We start from the raw sequence: 27,873 nt of genomic DNA on the forward strand, positions 1-27,873 counted from the left end.
CCTGAGAAATAGATTCAGAAGTTCCAAAGAGCTTTTCACGAGTCAATGACTGACTCTGAAGAGACCTAAACTCCACAGTTAAATCTTTATTTCTAAACTAGGCAGTTCCTTTTATCTCCCAACTGCCTTAATTATTCTTTATGTAGTAAGAAGAAAAAAGATTATTTATAAGTGTAAATATTTTATATAGTCAAAACATCACATATATGAAATAGTGTGCATATAATACACATATCATCATACATATGTCAATATGTATTATAGTTACAATATTATATTTATTTTATTATATTTACAATAAGTTATATTGTATTTACAATATTATATGTACAATATAATATTTACAATAGGTTGATATTTTACAGTGTTATTTACAATAAGATATTTACAATAAGTTGATAAGCAAAACTGCCATAAAACGGAAGGCTCTTTCTTCTGCAAGCATCTTATTAACCAGGCTTTCTGGAACTTTAAGTCTTAGCACCCAGCCAAAGTCTTCTCTGACTGAAAGGAAGAGTTCTTAGGGAATTGAAAAAGGAAAGGTAAGGAGAAAAGTGGGGAGGGGGAAGAGAGAAAATTCCAAGGCTTCACATCCCGTGACAACCAAATTTTCCTGTGATCGCCAAGTCTTCAGTTAGGACAACTAAATTCATGCATGCTTCTTGTGACAGGTCACAAATCCAGCTGGTGTGAGGCAGGGCCTCAGGAGGAAGAGGCCATGAGGAGCATGGTCTCAGGGAACCAGAAGACCCTGGGAAGGCTTTGGGCATGCCTTGAAGTGAAATGGCCAGGACTCCAGCCAGTGTGGCCCAGCTTCTAAGGGAATGAAGGCTAAAGATCCATAAGGTCACACCAATCCAGAATGACTCAATGGACAGATGTGTGCTTAATCGCTCAGTCATGTCCTACTCTTTGTGACCCCAAGGACTGTAGCCTCCCAGGTGCCTCTGTCCATGGGATTCTCCAGGCAAGAGTACTGGAGTGGGTTGCCATGCCCTCCTCCAGGGGATCTTCCCAACCCACATTGCAGGCAGATTCTTTACCGTCTGAGCCACCAAGGAAGCAGTGACTCAATGGACCAGATTTTTATTCCTACAAGATCATCTGTGTTGGAAGAGGAAAGAAGTAAGAGTAAGAGGTCCTCACGGACAATAACTAACCTCTACATAGCTGGAAGTCAGCCTGGAGCCTCAGTTAATTCTGTAGAAAACAGTGATATTGAGGGAAGCAAGTGGACAGTAGTCCCAATGGTATATGACTCCTCCAGACAACCCCACCACCACCATGGGAGATGGCAGAGTTAAGATTTTCCCACAAGGGAGAAATGGCATTGAGGGTGGCATCAGACATCCTACGTAGGACTGCCCGTTGTCTCTCATTCAATATACGAGTTAAAACGTTCCAGAACGTCTTAGTCTGTTCAGGGTGCCATGGCAAAACACCACAGCCTGAGGGGCTTAAACAACAGACATTTATTTCCCCCAGTGCTGGAGGCTAGAAGTCCAAGGTCAGGGTGTCAGTGGGACTGGTTCCAGGCGAGTAAACGGCCACCTTCCCTCTGCATCCCCACATGGCCTGTCTTCTTTGTACATGCAGAGAGACAGAAATGTCTGACCCTTCTAAGGACACCAGGCCTATCAGATTAGACCACACTCTTGTGACCTCATTTAACCTTAATCACTTCCGTAAAGGTGCTCTCTCCAAATACAGTCTCACTGGGGGTTAAAACTTGAACAGAAGAATTCAGGGCAGGGAAGAGGGGATATGAACAAGAAACAGAATTCGATCCATAGCAGTCATTTAGCAGGTGTTCTGCAGGTTTGTAGAGAAAGAGGGGATATAAAATGGTTTATATTCCTGGCACACTAACTTACAGCAAGCATTGCCAAATTATAATATTAACAATAACAACTGCTAACATTTATTCACCGCTTACTATGTGCCAAGCACTATTGTAACATATTGCCTATGTTATCGTAATGAACGCTCCAAACACTTACAATGGGCACCGCTATCATCCTGAGTTTAGAGATAGGGGACTTAGGTACAGAGAGGTTAATTGACTTACCCAGTATCACAGATCCAGAAAGGAACTGAGCCAGGATTCAAACACCAACATCAGATTTCAGAGTCCATGTTCTTAACTACAGCATTAAAATATGGACAAAACAATCAATGTTTTAAAGGAACGGGGATCCCTTTATCAAGAAACAAGTAGAAGGGACTTCCCTGGTGGTCTGTGGCTAAGACTCCACACTCTGAATTCAGGGAACCCAGGTGTGATCCCCGATCCAAGAACTAGATCCCACATGCCACAACTACAATAAAAATCCCACGTCACAACTAAAACCCACCGCAACCAAATAAATAACTGAATATTTAAAAAGAAGCCGAGTATATGAATAGTAATAACCTTCACAGAATCACCAGTGATGGCTAAATGAGGGAGAAACCGGACTAACATTAATTTTGTTTTCACCAGCGGCCATGCTCTATTTTAAGTTGTTAAGTTTATTTTAAGTTAGTGCTGTAACTTATGCAGACAAGAGAATAAGGAAGTTTTTCTGTAAATTGTATCTAGTGCTTCAGACAGCTGGAAAAAGTTTTTCTGTTTCTACAGACCTGAAGACCCTCATTATTCTTTCCATTTAGATGAACAAATAAGTAAAAATCAGTATGCATGGCTAATGTTGCTCTTGTTGTATAAACTGAACAGAATCGAAACTCTTCCAGTACTACCCAGAATGCATTTTCCAGATGCAGGGGCCTGTAAGGGTTTTCCTTCTCCTGGATTCTTCACAGACACATCAGTCATGCTTTTCTCCTCTGGAAGGTCTGGCAGAGTGCCTCGCTGATCGGGGTTGTTCACCTGGAGCCCTGGACATATGTGAGTGTCCCTGGTGACCAGCTCCTCTTTGGGGACCAAGATCTTCAAAGACGCAGAGCTCAAGGAAGCCAAGATGGGAAGCAAAAATTCTACAGCTAGGTCGTGGGTTCAGTAGTGAAACAAGCCACTCCCACCCCTTGATTACAAGACCCATATGTTCTGGCTGTGGGAGAAAGATGGCACCGTTATGCTTCAGATATACACCATATCCTTCACAGCACGTACAGTATCCTCAAAGACCACACCCCATCCTCTCGGGATGCTGACTCCCATCGGACACACTTGAGTCTTCATTAGCTGTCACACTGTCTCAGTAAGCTTTCACAATTTGCCCAGTTGTTTCTAGGTGATGGCATCCTCGGTAAAACCAGTTAATTCCACGGCCAAGAGCACATTGCTGTATTCCCTTTGCCATCAGAGAAGAGATACTATGAAAATCGCTTATCAGAAGCAATGCTACAGGAAGTACCACGATGCTGGAAAATGGGTTCTGTGGGTTCTGTGGAAAGAGCTCCTGGAAGAGGCACTGTGGGGCAGGAAGGGCAGATCTACACCTAGAATGTGTCTACTCCAGTGAGGACAAGCCTCTGCTCCCTCCAAGATGGAAGAGGTTCAGTGTAGTCACTTCAGTCATTTCAGTCGCTTGGTTGTGGCTGACTCTGCAACCTCATGGGCTGCAGCATGCCAGGCTTCCCTGTTCATCACCAACTCCCAGAGCATGCTCAAACTCATGTCCATTGAGTCAGTGATGCCATCCAAACATCTCATCCTCTGCCATCCCCTTTTCCTCCTGCCTTCAATCCTTCCCAGCATCGGGGTCTTTTCAAATGAGTCAGTTCTTCACATCAGGTGGCCAAAGTATTAGAGCTTCAGCATCATTTCTTCCAATGAATATTCAGGACTGATTTCCTTTAGAATTGACTGGTTTGATCTCTTTGCAATCCAAGGGACTCTCAAGAGTCTTCTGCAACATCACAGTTCAAAAGCATCAATTCTTTGGTGCTCAGCCTTCTTTATGGTTCAACTCTCACATGCATACATGACTACTGGAAAAACCATAGCTTTGACTAGACAGACCTTTGTCAGCCAAGTAATGTCTCTGCTTTTTAATAAGCTGTTTAGGTTGGTCATAGCTTTTCTTCCTAGGAGCAAGCATCTTTTAATTTCATGGCTGCAGTCACCATCTGCAGTGATTTTGGCGCCCCCCAAAATAAACTCTCTCACTGTTTCTATTGTTTCCCCATCTATTTGCCATGAAATGATGGGACCAGATGCCATGATCTTCATTTTTTGAATGTTGAGTTTTAAGCCAGCTTTTTCACTCTCCTCTTTCACTTTCATCAAGAGGCTATTTAGTTCCTCTTCACCTTCTACCATAAGGGTGGTGCCATCTGCATACCTGAGGTTATTGATATTTCCCCCACCAATCTTGATTCCAGCTTGTGCTTCATTCAGCCCATCATTTCGCATGGTGTACTCTGCATATAAGCTCAATAAGCAAGGTGACAATATATACAGCCTGACGTACTCCTTTACCAATTTGGAACCAGTCTGTTGTTCCATGTCAGTTCTAACGTTTGCTTCTTGACCTGCATACAGATTTCTCAGGAGACAGGTTAGGTGGTCTGCTATTCCCATCTCTTTAAGAATTTTCCAGTTTGTCGTGATCCACAAAGTCAAAGCCTTTAGCAGAGTCAATGAAGCAGAAGTAGATATTTTTCTGGAATTCTTTTGCTCTATGATCCAACGGATGTTGGCAATTTGATCTCTGGTTCCTCTGCCTTTTCTAAATCCAGCTTGAACATCTGGAAGTTCACGGTTTACGTACTATTGAAGTCTGGCTTGGAGAATTTTGAGCATTACTTTGCTAACAAGTGAAATGAGTGCAATTGGGTGGTAGTCCGAACATTCTTTTGCATGGCCTTTCTTTGGGATTGGAATGAAAACGGATTTTTTTCAGTCCTGTGGCCACTGCTGACTTTTCCAAATTTGCTGGCATACTGAGTGCAGCACTTTCATAGCATCATCTTTTAGGATTTGAAATAGCTCAACAGGAATTCCATCACCTCCACTAGCTTTGTTCGTAGTGATGCTTCCTAAGGCCCACTTGGCTACACATTCCAGGATGTCTGGCTCTAGGTGAGTGATCACACCATCGTGGTTATCTGGATCATGAAGATCTTTTTTGTAGAGTTCTTCTGTGTATTCTTGCCCCCTCTTCTTAATATCTTCTACTTCTGTTAGATTCATGCCATTTCTGCCATTTGCTATGCCCATCTTTGCATGAAATGTTCTCTTGATATCTCTAATTTTCTTCAAGAGCTCTCTAGGCTTTCCTTTTCTATTGTTTTCCTCTATTTCTTTGCATTGATCACTTAGGAAGGCTTTCTTATCTCTGCTTGCTATTCTTTGGAACTCTGCATTCAGATGGATATATCTTTCCTTTTCTCTTTTTCCTTTTGCTTCTCTTATTTTCTCAGCTCTTTGTAAGGCCTCCTCAGACAACCACTTTTCCTTTTTGCGTTTCTTTTTCTTGGGGATGGTTTTGATTGCTTCCTCCTGTACAGTGTTATGAACCTCCATCCATAGTTCTTCAGGCACTGTCTATCAGATCTAATCCCTTGAATCTGTTTGTCACTTCCACTGTATAGTCATAAGGGATTTGATCTAGGTCATACCTGAATGGCCTGGTGGTTTCCCTACTTTCTTCAATTTAAGTCTGAAGTTTGCAATAAAGAGTTCATTATCTGAGCCACAGGCAGCTCCTGGGACCATAATAAGGCATTGGGATAGGTCCCTACTACTGACAGAGTAAGCCCTCAGCCTTGGGGTTAGTGAGGCTGACCTTAGTAAGACAAGTTCAGAAACACAAAGTGAGCAAATACTTGGTGGGAAAATGGTATCAACCGACTTGCTCAACACCAGGTAGCCCCAAAACTTCAGTTTGTAAATAACATACCTGTAAAGTGCACTGAAGTGAAGCATAATGAAAAAATATATGCCTATATCCTAAGTATATACAAATATAGGTATGTCCTGATATCCATCATATTGGTGATAACATATCTATGCATATACATATATATATCTTCATCTGTTTTTCTGACCATGCCTGACTAACACACTATCCAATCAAACCCCTTCACCTGTCATTTTAATATTGTACGTGTGGAAGAGGCCTGGAAAGGCTGACCAGAGACCAACAACTTAAAAAGACATTCTTCCCATGATATCACATTTCCCAGTTGTATGGTGCCTTTCTTGGAGCTTCTCAATGTGCTATGTAAATATTAACTCAGTCTTCCTTCTGTCCCCTTGGGAGGCAGGAAGCCAGTATTATTTCACAGATAAAGAAGCTGAGTCCCAAGGGTTAAACGCCTTGCCCCGGTCACATAACTACAGGCAGTTAGGGGTGCTGGGAATGGGGCTTGGGGTTAGGAATCCCTGCCTGGGGTCCCTTGGCTCCCAAACAGGGCCTTCCTTAAAGATGATTCTGTGTTCAAACTCTGTGGGAATCTTGTTCTATAACAGGGAAGTTATGGGGCTGCTGGCATGCTACATACATTGTCCTTCCCCTGCATGTTCACACAGAGTACATTTTCAGAAGGCAGGTTTAGGATGTGTAGGCATTGTCCGTAATAGTTTCAGTCCATCCAATCTGGGGACCAATATTTAGCCTAAACCACCATTCCGGTGCTGAATCCATGACAATTCTATCAGGAGAAGACAGAAACAGGAGGGATGGACTCTTGATAGACATCTCACTCTATAGTTTTCCATGTCTGCCTTTCGGAAAAAGAAGGAGCTAAGAGTGGAGTTGACAAGCATCTTGCAGGAATGCATCACTCTGTTAGGTGTTAAACACTGCGCTCACATTTTTTCCTCACTCTGTCACAGGGAAGACTTGGCCAGACCCCTTTTCACAGTTGGCAAAACAGAAACAGGGGGAACTAGTTGATTTTTCAAGAAGCTGAGCTGAGGGTCTAAGAATTCCTGTTGCAATTTTAAGTCTATCAAACCAAATCCCCACCATCCTTTCGCATAAGTTTCTAGATGCCAAATGGAAGTGGTTAGGCAGAGATTGAGCATCTTCACACTGCTGTCAATCACAGGTACATTTCAACAAATAACTTGCAACATTTCCCTTTCAACTGCCATGTGTCAGGCACTATTCTAGGCTCTGGGGATACAGAAGTGAATAAAACAGAGCGCCCTCCTTTTGGGGGGAAATATCCACCAAAAGTCAAATTGGTGCCATCAACAGGTTGGGGAGAGAAAGGCTTGCCTTCGAAGACACAGCCTTTACCTGGGGAAGAATGGCTTGAGAACCTTGTTCAACGTCCTCTGAAACGCCTTCACTTAAATAAAGTCCATGGAACTGACCACAGGAAGATTTAGCACGGGGGGGCTCAGATGAGTCTCTAAGGAACCGAGTTCCCCTTTATATTCAGAGCATAACCAACCCTCACACTGAGAGCAAGGTGGGTTTCATTGACATCAATATCACGTTCTTCCCTTTCACATCAGTGTCCTCGGAAGCAAATGGAAATAAGCCACAGTTGAGAAGTGGAGAGAGGGTATCTGTGTGATTATTCTAATGCTGCTCTGACTTTCCCTGAGATATTACCAATGAGTGGCTCTTTCCCACAGGAAGTGAAGTCTCCTGGGGAGGTAGCAGAAGCCATGGCAGACTGAATGGGACACAGTTCTTAAAAGGGAAGAGCCCTCCCGCTAAAGAGAAGACCCTCAGCTGGGTCCCCTCTCTAGACTGTGAATTCACACACTGTGTATCCGGGACAAATTCTCACCTCTGAGCACTTGCCTGATTCCTCAGCTCTTCAGTACCTGTCCTGAGAATGTGTGAAGCTGACTGAATAGCACACATGGGAAATTTCATTAAGACCCAAGCGTACATACCACTGTGTGTTTTCAATTTGCTGGGTCAATGTTTTTGCCAGCTGCACAGAAGAGTTAAAATCCTGTTGGAAAGCTTGCTGGAGAAACAGGCTCTTATTCCGGAGGAAGGATCTCACAGGATTTTTGGCTTGATGGGACATTGTGATGACTGTTGAGAAATGAATAGAAAAGTTGGAAGAAGTCGGGGATTCTTATGTTTACTGTGAAAGCACTGGAATACCAGGGTTAATATATATAACTGAAACATAAATAATACTAGATTGCAGCCGCTTTTCTGGCATCAGGAAAAAGTCCAACAGGTTCATTTATAGCAAAACCCCAAAGGCATCACAATTAGCATGGTTTATTCCCCTGATATTTTTTCATTTGCCTTCTGCACGTATTCACCTTTCTATCTGTGCTCTCATTGCAAAGGTATAATGTGGTCAGTATTTCAGAAACTTCTACCTCTAAGGTAAAGTACATTGCAGAAGAATATCTGTTTTATCCCAAATTTTCCATTACTGACTTTTTTCCATTTAAAAATTCTATGACTTACTGCCAGTGACACTTCTTTACATATTACAGCCTTTAAAAATAAGCTTTCTAAATTTGCATTAATAATATGAACACTACATATAATGACAAGCAGTGAGCAGGCGCTGAATAATTGTTAAATGGACAAATATGTGTGTTCTGTATCTATAAATGTACAACCTCAGCTGCAAGTTTATCCAACACTGAAATAATTTATTCAGTTTAAATATCATCTTTTCCTGTATTAAATTTGTGTGTTCAAACTAAAAAAAATGTGGGTTTTGGGAATAGATTATAACTATAATGTAGCTATACGTGTTCTACTCTTTATTTACAAAAAGGAGTGCATTGTGGAAATACCTAAGCTTAACACTCAGCAATAGAAGTGGGTAACTCTTCTGGAATAACTCTTTTAAAGAAATCCACTCGAAGTACAATAGGTTCCTTTGGATCTCTCTCCTCTTCTCAGTCTCAGCTTAATCTGACATGAATCTCTAGATCTTCGCTCCAGAGCTTCTCATTCCACGTCAGTCCTTCCTTGGAGTCAACTCCCTCCTATTTCTAGAAACAGACTTTGGGGAAAATGGGCTTTAAAAAATTCTTACAGCTTTTTTTAGCAACACTAACTTCTGAACTTCAACTTGGAGGAGAGCTCATTCCTGTAACCAGCTTCTATCACAGTTACTAAAGCAATGCTGCCCAGAAGAGTGGATTCCTTTGCTCAGTTCTCTTATCTCCTCTCCAAAGGGGAAACTTAAGAGGGAAACATAGAGGGACCTGCCCTCTGAGTACAACACCTACCTCCTTTCGCTACTTTCTGACCAACCAGCCTCCCATCACCTAATGAACGGATTCTCTCCAGTATGACAGACACTGTAAAGACAGGAGATTCTTTCCTCATCTTTTCCTGCTTTACTGCTTCTTTACCCACTCCTTCCTCTATCTTCCCACAAGAGATGAAGATGTACTGATTTTACAGCCCAGCGCCCAGAACATGCCTCAGGTCACACTTGCCAGGAGCAGGCTCATGGTGCGTTGGAGGATCACACGGATGGGCAGAGCTTTCTCGTCAGCCTCCTTCTGCACACTGTGAAGAAGCTCTCTTCACAGAGCATTCATTTCTTTTCTCCACCTCTTCCACACCTTACAATGGCATGCTAAGAGGGCCAGACTTCTCTCCAGTTCTCTCCCTCCCCAAAGTTACATGAGTGGGTTGCACCAAGATTTAGATTCAGGGTGAAAAACAGAAGCTCCTCTTAGACTGTGAGCCTGAATCCCAGGCTTCAACTCAGCTTCTACCAGAATGTTAAGCCCTGTCTGGTCCTAGGGCCTGTTCAGTTATAAATTGAGTGGTACCACAGTGCCTCTCATTATATGACAATCCAATGTCTGGGTTGCTGAAAAGAAGCAAAACTTCTTAAAGAAAAATTATTCATTAATAATGGATAAGGAAGCTGTGGTACATATACACCATGGAATATTACTCAGCCTTTAAAAAGAATTCATTTGAACCAGTTCTAATGAGATAGATGAAACTGGAGCCCATTATACAGAGTGAAGTAAGCCAGAAAGATAAAGAACATTACAGCATACTAACACATATATATGGAATTTAGAAAGATGGTAACGACAACCCTATATGCAAAACAGAAAAAGAGACACAGAAGTACAGAACAGACTTTTGAACTCTGTGGGAGAAGGTGAGGGTGGGATGTTGCGAAAGAACAGCATGTATATTATCTATGGTGAAACAGGTCACCAGCCCAGGTGGGAGGCATGAGACAAGTGCTTGGGCCTGGTGCACTGGGAAGACCCAGAGGAATCGGGTGGAGAGGGAGGTGGGAGGGGGGATCGGGATGGGGAATACGTGTAAATCTATTGCTGATTCATGTCAATGTATGACAAAACCCACTAAAAAAATAAATTAATTAATTAATTAAAAAAAATAATAAGCTGGTAGTTATAAGACAAAAAAAAAGAAATAAACTTATTCTGAAATTAAAAAAAAGAAAAATTATTCATTAATAAACTGACTACTTATAAAATTAATGTCTAACCAAAGACCCATTCCTTCAAGACATTAGTATCCATCCTACCAACCTTATAGCAGATAACAAATTCAAGGACAGTAGAAGTGAAAAGAAATTGTAAACATTGCAAAAGGTGCAGGATTTCATGAATTTGCTGAAAGCAATATCAGAGAACTGCTTGAAATATGTCAAGCCAATAATAAATGAGAATATACACAACATGTGAAGGTGGTGGTTTAATCACTGTCATATCCGACTCTTGCAACCCCATGGACTGTAGTCTGCCAGGCTCCTCTGTCCATGAGATTCCCCAAGCAAGAATACTGGAGTGGGTTGCCATTTCCTTCTCCAGGATATCTTCCCGACCCAGGGATCGAACCCGGGTCTCCTGCATTATAGGCAGATTCTTTACCAACTAAGCTACAAGGGAAGCCCTTATATACAACATGACCAGTTAACAATTTAAGAAGAGAAAATAAAGATGTTGACAAAGATATAGAGCACATGGGTAAAAATGAAAATTTTGAATATTTTTGCAAAAGTAGCCCTTTTCTGACTATATGGCAAAAGTCAAATGTGAAGTCAAAAATATTTTATCCTACCATTATACAAGTGCATCTAAAAACCATTAGCAACCTGTTTGGCTGATCTATTGCCCCATAAGAAAGCACCCATATATTTAAAGACTTAATAACAATGTAAGATTTCTCCCAATTCCTCTGGATGATCTGGTAGTTCTGCTTCACATGGTACCTTTAAGATTCTTAGAAGTCTTCTTGTTTAGCCAAGAGGATCACTGAGATACTCTTTAAATCTTTCTCATGTTTTAACAGAAACGTTGACCCCGAGGTCATGTTTTCCTAACAGCACTCTGGATTTCATCTTCAAACCAAGGCCATTTTTCACTTTGAGAAATTTTCCTCAGAGAGATGAAAGCAATTTTATTATCAAACCCACAGGTTCTAGTGCCTTTTTAGTTCTTCTAAATTTGCTTGAAATCTAAACATTTCCTTCTTTAGCTCAAGTAGCTCCTCCTGGACTTTAACCACGGGGGTCCAGAAGGAGGCAGATGGCACTTTCCGCATCCTCTCAGGAATCAGCTTAGCCAGACCCCAAGTCCATGACGCGCCTCTTTAGTTCCCATATTTCCACCGGCAGAGTTCTGGTAACTGTTCTGTGGCTCTATAACTCAGGTTCTCCTTCCTGCAGCTTCCAGTAGGATAGCCTCCACTGCGTTTCAGCCTCCACCAGACAGTCTCTTCGTCGTTCCTCCAAACTTCTCCACTCTTCCACCAGACACAAAATCAATGCCACATGTGGTGGCGGGACTCCACTTTGAGGTCATGGCTCTGTTTTAGCTATCGACTGCTGCATAACACATCACCCCAAATTTAATGGCTTCTCACAATTTCTTATTCCTTCTTACAGCTCTGGGGGTTGACCACAAGGTTACTAGGCTTCAAGGTTACTAGGCTTCAAGAATGTTGCCGGCTTGGAGTTGGATGTCTAGAAGATCTAAAATGGACTCATACAGACGGATGGAAACCGGTACTGTCTGCAGGCTGGGAGCCCAGTTGGGAGTTGGCTTAAGGCCTCCATTCTCCTCCAAGTGGGCTTCTCCACATGGCTGCTTATGCTTCTTCACAGCATGGCAGATGGATTCCAAGAAAACAGAGCCCAGTGTGCAAGGACTTACCAGACTTTCACGTGCATCACTCTTGCTAACGCTCCACTGGTCAAGGCTCGTCACGTGGCCAAGTCCAGAATCAGCATATGAGGGGACGCCTAGGGGTACAAGCTAAAAGCAAGCCAGAATACTAGAGTGGGTAGCCTTTCCCTTCTCCAGGGGATCTTCCCAACCCAGGGATTGAACCCAGGTCTCCCGCACTGCAGGCAGATTCTTTACCAGCTGAGCCACAAGGGAAGCCCACAGCGTATGTGAACCCTCTACCATGGACTTGATCATTGATCCACTGCAGCACTACAAGGTAAGTATTATTAGCCTCATTTATTGATAATGAACTAAAGCAACAGTTTAGAGAGGTTATATTAACTTGCTTAAGTTCTCAGGGTCGTACTGCTTGTAAATGCTGCAGCTAGCATTTAAACCTCCTATTCTATCTTCTCAATTGGTGATGGAAACCAAGGTTAATATTCCTCTTAGGAAGATACCATGATTCTGCAGTGAAATGCTGACCACAGTTTTGACCAGGACCCCCCTGGTTTACAAGGGCCAGGTTGACATAAGACATGGTGTCTCAGTGTCGATAGTCAATGGAATAGCTCAGAACAGAATCTCAGACACATGTGACCCAGTCATCCGAACAACCTCACTGGGATTTCTAATTTATTTGTCAACTTTTTTCTCATTCACAGTTCCTAGAGCACTCCCAGATGACAGAGCGGAACCAAAACTTAAGGGATTTAGTGGATTATGCTACTTCACCCACCGAAAAAATAGGGTATTGGAGCCAATTTGTGGACTACTGCTGGTTTCCTAGACTACTACATAACTGGTCTGAGTTGGAGTCCTAGGAGGACAAATTGATGCAAAAACACAAATACAAAAAATAGAAGAACAGTAAAGTGTAAAGGGTACTATCTCTTTTTCTGACAATCAAATCTCCCAAAACCAGGTTTCTGCCTCTTTATAAATGAGGTAATACTTCAGACGTTGCTCAACTATAAATGCCACGATGACAGGAAGCTTGGTGTCTCAGTCCCTGCTGCATCACTGCACCCTGCGAAGTGGTGGCCGCACTGTCAGCTCTCAACAGACGCTGAATGGGTCATTGTGTGATCTAACCATGTGTGGAATTTCCTGGTGATTTAGAGTAACCTGTTTCAAGGTGTGTGGTGTGTGAGCAAGGATAAGAGTGGAGGCTTGTAAGCCTCTCCCCTGGGCTCCTGCAGTGGGCTCTGACACCTCTGTCCTCACTGGGGATCCACTTCTAAGTCTCAAACTTCTGGAAATTTTTGTGACATGAGGAAAGCTGCTTTGATACTGCCTGAGGAACCAGTTTCATTCTGTCCATTTGAGTTACAAACAGAAGAGACTGAAGGAAATCTCTGTAACACGCAGCTCTGGGATATCTCAGGATGCCCAAGTACAGCGCACCATGGCTCTCTCTATTTGGGGAGGCAATCTTACACACGGGGACTTTACAAGGTGGAAGCGGCCTCTGCAAGCTTCTGTGCTTTTTGCTCCTGTTTTGCTCCAGCATGTCTTACATTAATTTTCTACTAGCTTAGTAAAATCAGATAAAAGAAACGTGCACCTTTTGGCATGACACTATGATGGGTTTTATAGCTCAGAACATAAACAATAGATGTTAGCCACCAAGAAAAAAAAGAGAGAGAGAGAAAAAAAAAAACGAATACACCAAAACTTAAGGGATGGAGCAAAAGAAGTTCTCAGAGCAAAGTTTATAATAATAAATGTGTACATTAAGAAAAAAGAATGCTCTCAGATAAGCAACCTAAGAAGGAACCAGAAAAATAAGAACATACCAAGCCCAAAGTTCATATAAGGAAGGCAAAAAACAGAATGGAAATAAATGAAATAGAAACTAAAAAAATAACATAAAATCAATGAAACTAATAAGATCTGTTTGTTAAAAATATAAAGAAATCTTTAGCTAGACTCATCAAGAAAAAGAAAGGACTGAAATAAAATTCTAAATGAAGGAGAAGACATTACAAATGATAAGATACAAGAACAAAGGATCGTTAGAGACTTCGATGAACAATTATATACCAAAAAAATCTGATAACCTAGCAGATATGGACAAATTCCTATTTGTCCTCAAATATCCAAAAGTTCCTCAAATACCTAAAACACTCTTTCTTACTGTAGGCTTCTTTGAGACACTATGTAAGGTTATTACTATGTGACTTAGGTCTCTTTTACATTTCTTTCACATTAGAACATTCCCCCTCCTTTCCCATGTCATTGAGTAGCTAGAAAATACTGGGCTCAGAGTCCTCAAGGACTTGCCACACTCTGAATAAGTTACAAAGCCATCTCTTAAGCTGTGAACCACTCCCTGGCCAGCTAGGATTTCCAGAGGCGTATCATTTGATATTGTGGGCAATCTGCATTGTCTCATTTTATGAAACTGGGTGCGTGTATCATCTGTGCCCACAGCACCCTACTCCTCCCCTGGATCCACTTAGAATCCCAAGCAATAGCATTCCTCTCTAGGAGGTCCCTAACGGATTTCCAAGGAGAGCTGAAAAGGATAGTAGTGTTTCCACAGTCCAGAGAAAGACGCCTAGGGCTGTGTAGGCGCTCTGCTGGGAAAGAACAAAAAAGAGCTCCACTGGGAAAGAACAAAAGTTGATTGTTGCAGAAAAACAAACAGCCAACAGTATCTATATTCTGGAAGAGGAAGCTCCTATCACAAACACATGTAGAGGACTTGCTGAGGCTGAGCCGCATCTGTTCCTGGAAGGCAGGCAGCAAGCAGCAGGCTGGGGTGCTCAGGTGGATTTGCATGTGAAGCCAAGTGGCTCCTTCCCTTGTACTTACACAGCCTGCATCAGCAGGTCAGAAACAATAATATGGAAGAAGCTCCAGCAGCTCAGAGCACCTGGGAGCCAGTGCCTTGCTCTGGATGCTAAAGCTCTTGGGAAGGAGGGATTTACGGGCTGGCCAGGGGGCCTCTTCTACACACCAGCCCAGCAGCACTGGCAGCTCGTCCTGGCCACATATTGCATGGCAGCTTCAAGGTTCTGAACTTCAAGGCAAGAACTCATGCCTTCTGAGTTCCCACTCACCTGGGCTACTTTCAGGGTCCAGTTTCCTCTCAATAATCCAGAGGAGCCTGAGAGGAACCCCTGGAGAAATCAGAAATGAAAAACTCTAAGATACTCCTTTTGATGAACTAAGAGAGTAGCTCAAATGCAAACATGCACACGCTTCAGTCTGGATGAACACACGCTGGCTGGCTGTCAGCTTTGAGCCAGGCTTGGTGCTCGGCACTGGGGCGTATGGAGAATATTCCAGACGACTCCAGACTGGAATATCCCACTCCTCCCAATGCTTTCAATCTGAGAACAGTTGTGTTCTACCCATCCCTGACCTTGCTTTTTTTTTTCTCAAGTCCTTTCAGAATGGATTCCAACTTAAATTTTTCTTTTATAGCTTATACTCTGTTGCTACTGCCTTACACTATAAACAGATATCAAATCATACTAATAAAACACCACTAGCATCTGTGAAGGCTTTCCAGGTGGCAGAGTGGTAAAGAATCTGCCTGTCAATGCAGGAGATGCAGGAGAGCTTGGGATGATGCCCTAGAGGAGGTAATGGCAACCCACTATTCCAGTATTCTTGCCTGGAAATTTGCATGGGCAGAGGAGCCTGGTGGGCTACAGTCCATGGGGTCGCAGAGAGTTGGACAAAGCTTAGTGACTGAGCACACACATAAGTATCTTTTGCACAGGATGTTACAACACAAACAGTGGCCATGAATAGTAAATTAATCTGTAAATTGATTCCAAATTCAGAGATGGATAGTAGTAGGCGGGTGTTTAGAGTCAAGAGATATCAGAAAAAATTCTGACTTACCATTAATAACTTGCATTATGATCTCAGGCAACCCCTCCACCTCGCGGGAGCCGTGGGTCCTCCCTCTATGCAGCACTGGCAGCTGAAAATAAAAAGATCCTCGGAATTTGAGAATCTGGGAGAGGTGACTTTCATTCATCATAACCATAGTTGCAGCAGCATTACTGATATGTAGACACCAAGGGTCTGATTGCTGTTTCTCCTGTACAGAAAAGTTTCACAGAAATAGATTTTCCTCCCCCAAATGCCAGGGGAGGTCATTTACACCGGTCTCTTTCACCTTTCCCTGCTGGGCAGTCTACACATGTTGGTCACTGACAGTGAGCCTAACTGCTCAGCAAGCTGAGTTGTGCTCAGAAGGAAACCAGAGAAGGCACCACCCCACTCCAGTACTCTTGCCTGGAAAATCCCATGGACGAGGAGCCTGGTAGGCTGCAGTCCATGGGGTCACTAGGAGTCGGACACAACTGAGTGACTTCACTTTCATTCATTTGGAGAGGGAAATGGCACCCCACTCCAGTGTTCTTGCCTGGAGAATCCCAGGGACGGGGGAGCCTGGTGGGCTGCTGTCTATGGGGTCGCACAGAGTCGGACACGACTGAAGCGACTCAGCAGCCCCAGCAGCAGCAGCAGAAGGAAACCGCTGGAGCCAATCCACGAGGACAGGTAGAATAAGTCCAGGTTGCTGAACTGGCCGTCTGCACACTTGAAATTCCAGGTAGTGTGGAGAGCAACCTTCGGCTGTTTATAATGCCATAGTCCTTTCTTTAGTAAATTATGTCCTGTGTGTGCTAAGTGAACGAAAATTATTCACTGTGTATCTGACTTACAGATCGACTCCTTTAAGTCCTAAGGAATCAATCACTCTGTTGTTCAGTTGTTGTTTGGTCCCTAAGTTGTGTCTGAATTTTTGTGACCCTAAATCCCAACTAACTTTGCAACGTTCTCAAGGGCTGTCTCAAATGAAATATCTCACATTGAAGAATAAAATATCAAGCTCCAAAGTCAGAGTAATTATTTTTTTAAATCGTATGTCTTAATGCACTGAAAAAAAAAAAAGGTATCCTCAAAAGTTTTCCAAAAAATAACACAAAAGCATAGGTGAAGTCAACTTAGCCAGTAATAACTATTAATTTGGGCACTGTGAGGTAAGTTGAAACAGGTTTAGTATTTTTCTTGGTTTCTAAAAGTCAGTGTCTTTAATTAAAAATAAAACTAAAGTTAGATGACTGGTGTTTTGACATCCAACCAAGTTTTATTTCTGGTACAGCTATCCAGACTAAAACACCTCTCACAGCAAAACTTGCCCATTTTTATGTGAATGTTTATTTATACTCAGTTCTCTTAGCTCCACACCATCATGTCCTGTTCTGAGTTAAGTAATCTTGTTCCACAGTACGTGGAAGTACACATACGTGTTCATTTCCCCTCTCTGTAAGTCCTTTCCAAATGTCTGGAAGAGAATCTGGATGAAGTGTGAAGGCCGCAGACAGTGGCTATCAGACAAGACCACGTGCTAACACACACCACTGTCTCCAGGGCTGTATGATCAGTAAGGTTTGAGTGGGCCACCCCAGGCTCGAAAGATTCCAATTGGTTTTCTGTGACCTTGGCCTTGGGTTCTGTGATGTCGTGCATAAGGCAAAGAGTCTGAAGACAGGTGACCTGGTTCCAAATACTAACTCCACCATTTCTTGCTGTGTCATCACAGGCAAACCATTTAAATCCTCTGAGCCCCAATTTCTTTTTTCTACCTACCTACCTATCCATCCATCCATCCATCCATCCGTCTTCTATCTTCATCTATCACAGCAGGTTGTGGTAAAGAGGAAAAGAGGAAGTATAAAGAGGGAGACACTTTGAAAACTGCAAATGCACAAATTAATAGCAATGGACAAGGGCTTAGGACTAAGGCCTAAACTTGGGCTTTCTATTGTCTGAGGGTTTCTGGGATTTGAGGCAAGAGTGAGGCAGGGAGTGTGGGCCAGGGGATGATGACTCCCCAGATAGTTTCATGAGGTGGTCCCAGGGCCAAGTCAACATGACTGTCATTAAGTGTGAAAGAAATGAGCATCACACGTGGGAGGAGGAGAGTAGTGTGATGTGGGATTTTAAGTTGGGAGCTGAGGACCTGTTAGACCTGGATCCTGGACTAGAAGGTGGGCAGTGGGAGAAGTGTGGAAAGAGCCTGAACCAGACCAAATGGAGCCATTTCTGGACCCCTGTTTTTTCATTCTCCTCATGTGCTGTTGGATATAGAGACCGTCAATTTCCTGCTTGGTTACCCCTTAAAACAATTTTTCAAACTGTATGTCTTTTCAAATTATTCATTTGTGCATATTTCAAAATGCATAGTAACACTATCATTTGACAAAAAAACAAAACCCACTATATGTCTCTTCACATGTGTTTAAGTTAACATTTAAAACATTTATTCATCAACTTAAATCATTGCAAAGGATATAATCTCTGGTGAATCAAAAATAGGAAATTTAAAAAATAAAAACCTAATATGACTTCTTCACTGTTTCCAGGACAATCTAATACCACAGCAATTTGATATCTACCATAATTGATTTTAATATACACCTACAAGCTTGTCTTTAGTAGGCAAAATTTATTTCATTTACTCCTTAAAGTTGTATTTCCACTCTACTTTCTTCACATAATTTTATGTTAATGTGATACATTTTATGCCTAAAATCCTCTCATTGATCATCCATAATTATCTGCAGCAAAAATATGTATATAACTTGAATTTAATTTTGTACATTTCAGTTTGAAGGTAATGTTTAAATCCTATAGCCGAATAACTCTACATATTAAAGAAATAATTCTAGACTGAATTATCATTATAGATACACTTAATATCTGATTTATCACACAGATTTTTATTAATATTAAATATAAAAGTTAAAATTTTGTTGGTAAAACCAGTTTTCATCAGTACTAAATTAAGATGCATCTATTTCCTAAAATAGATGGCAATCCTCACCAACATTAATCTTATTTTACAATTATTGTTGTTATAGTTATTGTACACACTATGAAACATTTTTCATGAAAATGAACATGCAAATGAAAGGAACTTTATCATAGCAATGTCAGTTACCAAGCTCCCTGGGATAGGGTGATCCATCATCAAAATGATTTTTAATGATCCAATTTCTGATGGCTCAATTAGGTCTTCCCTCAATTTTCATGAAAGCAAAGTATTAGAAATCATCTGAGTGCAAAAAGATTTCATACTAAATCAATAGACTCTTTCACTTTCTCAAAAAACACCATTTTATCTGGCACCCAAGAGATCTGTGGGCCCTGGAGATACTCATAGAAAGCAAAGGGAGAGAGGCAGGTCTCACATTCATGGAGAGGTCTTTGTAGAAAGCAAGACCCTCTGCCCACCTGGGACCACTTACTGATGCTCAGCTCTCGGCAGAGCAATCTTTGGGAGTGTGCACAGACAGGCTGTGGATCTTCAATTTTTTTAATCCATGCACTCATGTAATCTTAGCAAGTATTCACATACCACCAAGCAGGTGGGGGTCCAATTGTGAAGGCTACCCCCTTGGACTGTCTGGGACCTGATTCCCACTGACCTGGGAGCTGAGTCTCAGCAGAGCTGGCAACCCTGGACAGTGGAGGATTCCCTGATCTCTCCAGCTGGCATTGTCCAAACTGGGTTGGGGCGGGGACTGGGGGGCATTTGTGCGCATTGAAATGTGAGTGATCCTCAGTGAAGACAGAATCCCAGTTGAAAAACATTTGGGAAAAGCTCCCTTTTATTTCCCCCTCTTAGAGATTTGTAATCAAACCAGAATATTAAAGGCTAAAGAAAGCTGCGTAACTTTCTTTAGTACAGAATTTTGAAACCAGTTTGCTCCCCCACCCAAATTTTTTCTCCCAAAGAACACACAGTTGTACAGAAAGAGACTTTCAATCATCTGCTCTGATCCCCAGAGCTCCAGACTGAGTCTCCTGTGACTTCATACAAGGTCTGACTTGTTCAGGACAACTTACAGGCCTCTCTAGTCTCCAGGGGCCCTGAGATTGGTTGGTTTTCATGGATTGTTACCTGCTGGGCACAATGCCGGGAAGAGCTGCTAGGAAGACTCTGCCCCAGTCTTCCTACTGGTGTTACCCATTTTTAGATGGATGTTCTGGTACAACAGGAAGGTTTCTGTGCTACTGACGTAGGGGCAGCCCTCACTGCAGCCATGAACTTGAAGCCTTATGATCAGCTCTCAAATAACCACCAGTGGAGGGTCAGTTTGGTGCCTCCCAAGCTGTCTCTCTGGGCCCCACGGTCCATGACAATGTGGGCCAAGTCAAGAAAGGACTATAATTAGATGCAGAGTACAATTAAAATCAAACATATATGAGTGGTATGTGTGTGTGAGAAAGAGACTGTGTCTCATCAGATAACTCTCTTTATTACATCCAGAGCCACATGGATTGTAATCATCTGGTTTGAATTGTCCATCTTTTCATTGCCAAGCATGAAGAGTTGGCTACATTATCGTGATGAAGATGAGAATACAGAGTTCAAGTACTACCGCCGGGGAAAGACGTCCCTGAAGCTGTTCACTACATGGGAAAGAGGGCTGGGTCACCTGACTTGGGTCACATTTTGGAACATCACAGGCATTTGATCTAAGACACCACCACTGACAATACACAAGAACAAGTCCTTGCTATCCTTTCCTCCAGGAAGACACTAGGGCTTCAAGTTAGAAATCAGTCAATAAGGTATGCAGCAGTGCTGAACACTTTGATTAATGTGGAGACCCAGTCAGACTCTCCACCCTGACAGCAGCTCAGAACTCAAACAAATCCGTCGTACCTGCTGGGAAAGAAGGTTGAAGTGTGAGCTGATGAAGCATCTCTGTTCTTGGAACACAGGAACCGTGAAACGTGTCTGCCTGTCCCTTTACTCTGCACACCGCCTTCACTCTACACAGAACAAGACAGCTGATGAGAACCAGAGGCCAACCACATGGATGACTGGTCCAGCCTCAACTGGAGCTGGCTTGGCCCTTGGGAAGCCTCTGCTCTCACCTGTGAAGCTGCAAAATAACCAATGCATTTTTTTCCCCCAATGCATTTTTATAAGCATCTGCAAAGCAAGGAGAACAGAACTCAGAACAGCTGGAGAAATGAGATAAGGCATCAAAACTAGTTTTTTATCTTAAAACCACTAGAGATTTCCTGGGAAATCATCCACCCAAACTCCTTTTTATGGGAATACAAGGGGAGCAGAAATCGAACGGTTTGCCTCCAGGTGAAGGGGGAGAGTGATCAGCACTTCACGTCATGGGTTCTAGATGTTAAGTTTCAGAGAAACCTGCCAGGGAAGTGCCAGGGAATAAACATCACACAGGTAGTCTGTGAGCAGGATACTCTACATGCTCGGTGAAACCTCCTGGACAAATTCTGCTTAAAATTTCTTTTTAATGTTTTGCAGGATAGCTGGGGAAGAAGAGCAGGGTGAGGAAAACAAAGTAACAAGATTAAAGATTTTTCCATGTAATGAAACAGGCAAAATACAATCTCAAATAATAACATGTCTAAGTGTAAGTCTTAAGGAATACAACTTTCTTTATTAAACAAGAAGTAACTTTTAATTAGACTAATCATCCTCCTTTGGTTTCAAATAGTCCTGACCCTCTTCTTAAGATGCTCATTGTCTATGTCCTTCATGTGTCTTATGATCATAATTTTAACTCTTTAAAGCAGCTGGATGATATAAATATGGATCTGTGAAAAGCAGGAGATATATATATATATATACACACACACACACACACACACACAATAAATACGTCATGTCAAGCTTTCCTACCATTTACCAACTTATTAAAATTTTTTTTTAAAAATATGGTACAATTGACAAAGAACACTGAAAAAACAAGGAGATTATGTTGCTGAATCAGGAACTTCTGGCTTCTTATCCTTTATAACTCCTCTGAAGGTCATTAACAAGATCATTCTTTTAATCCCTGGACATGCTGTGCCACTATGCCATCTTTACTGTAGGTTTATGTATCTTCATAACATCCTTGCTTAACAACTATCATAGGAAGCGAATTCTGTTCATTCATCTCAAGTATCTTGTTCATTCCCCATCAGTCAGGGCCCAGGCCATGTCCCAGCCCCCTCAAGCTAATCTTCTCTCCCAACCACACTAGCTCACTTCCACGCAACTTCCTCCTAAATTCCTGCCACACTCTCTTTGGTATCACTGAAAATTCAAAACTTACCACCTGACATTGTCATTCATATATATATATATATGTGTATATATATATATATATATATATATAAAATATATAAACTTATATAAAATATAGTATGTAAGATATATGTAAAATATAATATATAGAAATTATAAAGAGCCCCTTGAAATAAAGAATTCCACTGAATTGGTTCCAGATGCCTTGGTGTATTTTTTCTTGTCCTCTACTTGTATGACAGTCATTTGAAATTCAACTATTATTAGAACTGCAAGAAAGAGAGGAATAGGATCTTACCTCCTGGAGTTCCCATGTCAGTACTTTTATCCACGTTCCCTGGTCTCATGCTCCCTTGAGCTTTCCTTTCTCTTTCTCTCATGTCCCACTTTTTTATTCTTTTTATATGTTTTTCTACAATATTTTCTCTTTACCTCTTTTTTTTGGAGTATGTTTCATTCCATTCTTTACTATTTGGTCTCTCTCAGAAGCAGAAGTACACACACACACACACACACACACACACACACACACATTCCCACACCAGCTCCGTGTTTAGCTGCTGTTTGACTGGGCTGCCTCTGTGTTTGACTCACGTTTTCATATTCCACAATATTACCACATGCCAGGAGAGGCAACCATTTTCCTGTCTGCTTCTCATTTTGACCCACGTTACACTAAAATGAAGCAAAAGGAAGGGTCGCAGACAGACCATTGAATGCTTTGTTTAAGATGCTGGCCTTTCAGAATTACACTTCACGTTTTCCAAAGAGGAGCCCGTGTATCAGAGCTCTGGCCAGTCATTTGGCGCCTTCTACAGGACACAAAGAGCCACAGGCTGGGAAAATCAAATCTGATTTAATGAATCTGATTTAATTCAAGGTGGCCACCATATACCTAGAACAACTCTGAATAAACCGTTTCCTGCTGTCAAAATAATTGTACTACCCAAAGCAATCTACTGATTGGATGCAATTTGTATCAAATTACCAGTGGTGTTTCTCATAGAACTAGAACAAAAAATTTTACAGTGTGTATGGAAATAGAAAAGACACTGAATAGTCAAAGCAATCTTAAGAAAGAAAAGCAGGAGCTGACAGAACCAGGCTCCCTGACTTTAGACTACACTACAAGCTACAGTAATCAAAACAAAGTGTGGTACTGGCACAAAAATCGAAATATATTGCATAGACCAATGCAACAGGATAGAAAGTCCAGAGAGAAACCCACGCAACTGTGGTCAATTAATCTAGGACAAAGGAGGCAAGACTATACAATGGAGAAAAAGACAGCCTCCTCAATAAGCAGTGCTGAGAAAACTGGACAGCTACATGTATAAGAATGAAATCAGAACACTCCCTAACACCATCCACAAAAATAAACTCAAAATGGACTAAAGACCTAAACATAAGGACAGACACTACAAAACTCTTAGAGGAGAACACAGGCAGAACACTCTGCCACAAATCACAGCAATGCATCTTTTTGACCCAATCCTTACAGTAATGAAACTAAAATCAAAAGTAAGCAAATGGGACCTAATTAAACTTAGAAGCCTTTGCACAGCACAAGATATCATAAACAAGACAGAAGAAAACCCCCAGAATGAGGGACAATATTTGCAAATGATGCAACTGACAGATTACTCTCCAAAACATTCAAATAACTCAAAGAGCTCAATATCAAATAACAAACAACCCAAGCGAAAAATGAGTGTAAGATCTAAATAGACATTTCTCTAAAGAACACTTACCGATGACCAAACAGCACATGAAAGGATGCTCAGAAAGGATGCTCAACATCCCTAATTAATAGAGAAGTGCAGAAATACTACAATGGAGTATCATTTCACACCAGTCAGAATAGCCACCATAAAAAATCTACACACAATAAGAGCTGGAGAGGATGTGGAGATAGGGAACCCTCCTACAGTGTTCATGGAAATGTAACTACATACACCCACTGTGGAGAACAGTATGAAGGTTTCTTGAAAAACTAAATATACAGTTGCCATATGATTCAGCAATCCCACTCCTGGTCAATTATCCAGAGAAAAACATAATTTAAAAAGATACATGCACCCCAATGTTCATTGCAGCAGTATTGACAATAGCCAATACATGGAAGCAACCTAAGTGTCCATCAACGATGAATGGATAAAGATGTGGAACACACACACATACACACAACAGAGTATTACTCAGTCATAAAAAGAATGAAATAATGCCATTTGCAGTAGCATGGATGGACCTAGAAATTTTCACACTAAATGAAGTAACTCAGAGAAAAACAAATACGATATGATATCACTTAAAGGTGGACTCGAATAAAAATAAGCTTATTTACAAAATAGGAACCAACTCACAGACCTCAAAATCAAACTTATAGTTACCAAAGGGGAAACATGGGGGGAGGGATAAATTAGGAGATTAGAATTAACATATATACACTGCTGCTGCTGCTGCTAAGTCGCTTCAGTCGTGTCCGACTCTGTGCGACCGCATAGACTGCAGCCCACCAGGCACCACCGTCCCTGGGATTCTCTAGGCAAGAACACTGGAGTGGGTTGCCATTTCCTTCTCCAATGCATGAAAATGAAAAGTGAAAGTGAAGTCGCTCACTCGCGTCTGACTCTTAGCGACCGCACAGACTGCAGCCTACCAGGCTCCTCTGTCCATGTTATTTTCCAGGCAAGAGTACTGGAGTGGGGTGCCATTGCCTTCTCCGATATATATACACTACTACGCATAAAATAAAAATAGTCACTCAGTCGTGTCCGACTCTTCGTGACCTTATAGACTGGAACCCGCCTGACTCCTCTGTCCATGGGGTTTTCCAGGCAAGGATATTGGAGTGGGTTGCCATTTCCTTCTCCAGAAGGAATAGAAATAGATAATAAGGACCAAGAAAATATTACAGGGAATTTACTCAATAACCTATATGGGCAAAGAATCTGAAAAGAAGGGATATATATGTGTGAATCACATATATATATGTTTTATATATACATATATATATATATATATATATATATATATAACTGATTCACTGCTATACATCTGAAACTAGCACAACACTGTAAATCACATATACTCCAAAAAAATTTTTAACAATTATTTCCTGCTGGGACAAGGCTTTGTATCCCTTCAGAACAAATCTCTCCAACTCCCAATAAATATCTCAGAAGCTATGGGGTCTTTCCTATGACTTCCTTCCATTTTCTTTGCGGTTTCGTAAAGTGCCTTTATTCAGTCCAATGAGTCCTGAGCACTGAGGGGCCCAGTGGCAACCAGTAACAACCAACGTGAGAAAAGAAGCCGCATTTTGCTTGTTTTTGCATCTCTAGCATCCAGCACAGAGATTGGATTCTGGGATTGGTTGGTTTGGGGTGTGCAGCTTTTGAAGGACATGATGTGTATTTAACATATGAGGGAGAGGAATATGACACACAGATTATTTTACGAAGAGAGATTTTTCTAGATGTTCCAGCCTAGGTGGGTTATGAATCAGAAACTCCTAACTCGGAACCCTCTCTCTGCCTCTTAAATCTATTAAAAATAAAGGAGGACACAGAAAAAGAAAAACTAATGGAAACGGAGTAGGAGCCTGTGAGGACCTGCCCACAGACCCTTCCTTTTGTTTGTAGAAAAGCTTTAGCGTCTGAGGCTTTGCCCAAAGAGCAAATGTAATCAGAGAAGTGAGAAAATGCTGAAACAAATAAAAACAGTTGAGCAAGACAAAATAACAATAGTTAAACCTTCAAACAAAGTCAAGGACCTTTAATTCCTCCTCAAGGGCTGTAGATAACATTCTGAGCCAGATCCTTGAATTCTGCAGATACTGAAACGCCCACCAGGTGGAAGAAGCTAACTGCACATTGACTAAACATATGGACACCCCAGACCAGTTGAAACCTGATGTTTGATGATACTGACTCCTCAAGTCACCCAGTTACCTCACCACCAACCAGTCCAGAAGGGTGTACACAAGCTGTCGGGCATCTCACACTCTCACCCCTAACTCTGCCATCAAAAACCCTTCCCTGAATTTGGGGGAGAATGGATACATGTATATGTATGGCAGAGTCACTCTGCGGTGCACCTGAAACTATCACCACATTGTTCGTTGGCCATACTCCAATATAAAATAAGTATTTTTTAAAAACTTGTTTTCATCCTTAGGAAACCTAAGCCACATATTTTTCTTTTTTCTAGTTTACCAAAAGGTGCATTCATTTTTCCCCAAGGATTCTAACTATTGGGAAATGTTTAAAATTTTGTTAATTCTCTCATAAACTAACCTGTCCTCCTTGGAAAGAAAAGATTAACAGTTTCATACCAAACTTGGGGACATATATTTCTATACTGCTATCTCTATATCTACTCCTGTGTGTGTGTTTATGTGTGTCTATATCTAGCTAATTCTCCATACTGGAAATATGCTGTGTAGTATTTTGAAGTTTGCCTTGCTTAACAATAAATCACTGACATTAAAAAAAAAAAAAAAAAAAAACCAACAATAAAACCCTTCCCGGGAAGCCATCAGAGACTTTGGGTCTTTTGAGAAGGAACCCTCTGTTCTCCTTGCCTGGCCCCACATTGGGCACCTTGCAAGAAACACCACAATTTCCTTCATCACGACCTGGTGTCAGTAGACTGGTTTGACTGTGTATTGGGCAAGTGGACCCAAGTCTGGGTGGGTAACAAAATCAATAACAAACTCCTGCAGGAGGACAGGAAGGAATATATAGATTGTGTTATAGGTTCTCCATAAAACCTAGCCTAGAATTGGAGAAATACTAGACAATTTCAATATTCTCCTTAAAAGTGATAGTTTAGATATCTGCCCAGTGTGATGGTTAATTAACCTGTTGACTTGGCTATAATATGATCCCAGCTGTTTGGTCAAACACCAGTTGAGACGTTTCTGTGAAGGTATATTTTAGATGTGATTAGTATTTAAATCAGTAACTTTGAATAAAACTGATTACCCTCCATAATGTCCAGGGGCATCATCAGTTAACGGCTGTCAGGGCAAAGACTGAGGTTCCTCGAAGTAGAAGGATGCTTTCAAATTGTGGTGCTAGAGAAGACTCTAGAGAGGCCTTTGGAGGTGGGGGGTGGGGTCCAGGGTGGATGGATACAGGACGGGCAGACACATGAACACCCATGGCTGATTCATGTTGATGTAAGGCAAAAATCATCACAATACTGTAAAGTAATTAGCCTCCAATTAAAATAAATAAATTTTAAAAAAAAATAAAAAATAAAAAAAAAACAAGAACTACATAGACCTTTTGAGATTTTGTTTAAAGCTATGGAACATGATGAATAAATGAGGGGGATATTTTTTACTATGACTGCTCATGCTTTCACATTTTTCATTAGCTATGTACCAGAAAAATTATTTAACATAGCATCTGTTATCCAAACAATGGAAAAAGATGCCATTTACCATTTTCAGTGTATTTCAGGGATCAATGTCTAAATTTAATTCATACGTTTGGCAACATACCTTTTGTTAGTTCTCTAGTTATACTCCTGGCCAACTCCCGCTGCATCTGAAATAAGTCAAATATTATTTATGTTTAAGTTAAGCAAGAGATATTATCATAGGAATGACACAGACTGACTAAATGTGACATTTAAATAATACTTTTAGAGACTAGACCTAACTTGAAGATTACTTAAGTAGAAAAATAATCCCAGAAATAAAAGAAAA

At 41.4% G+C, this 27,873-nt stretch overlaps 1 long non-coding RNA gene across 2 annotated transcripts; it reads right to left on the reverse strand.

Moving 5' to 3' along the window:
- Positions 1-355: 355 nt before the first annotated feature.
- On the reverse strand, positions 356-27,715 carry LOC122681645. 2 transcript variants are annotated; one of them, XR_006337060.1, is made up of 6 exons: positions 27,667-27,715; positions 20,766-20,875; positions 15,923-16,004; positions 15,130-15,189; positions 7,805-7,952; positions 356-2,144 (listed from the first exon to the last, which is right to left on the reverse strand). It is a non-coding gene; the product is annotated as an uncharacterized LOC122681645 (long non-coding RNA). The 2 variants fall into 2 exon arrangements; XR_006337059.1 differs by lacking the exon at positions 15,130-15,189.
- Positions 27,716-27,873: the final 158 nt, after the last annotated feature.

Source organism: Cervus elaphus, chromosome 23 (assembly GCF_910594005.1).
Source record: "Cervus elaphus chromosome 23, mCerEla1.1, whole genome shotgun sequence".
Classification (NCBI taxonomy): Eukaryota; Metazoa; Chordata; class Mammalia; order Artiodactyla; family Cervidae; genus Cervus; species Cervus elaphus.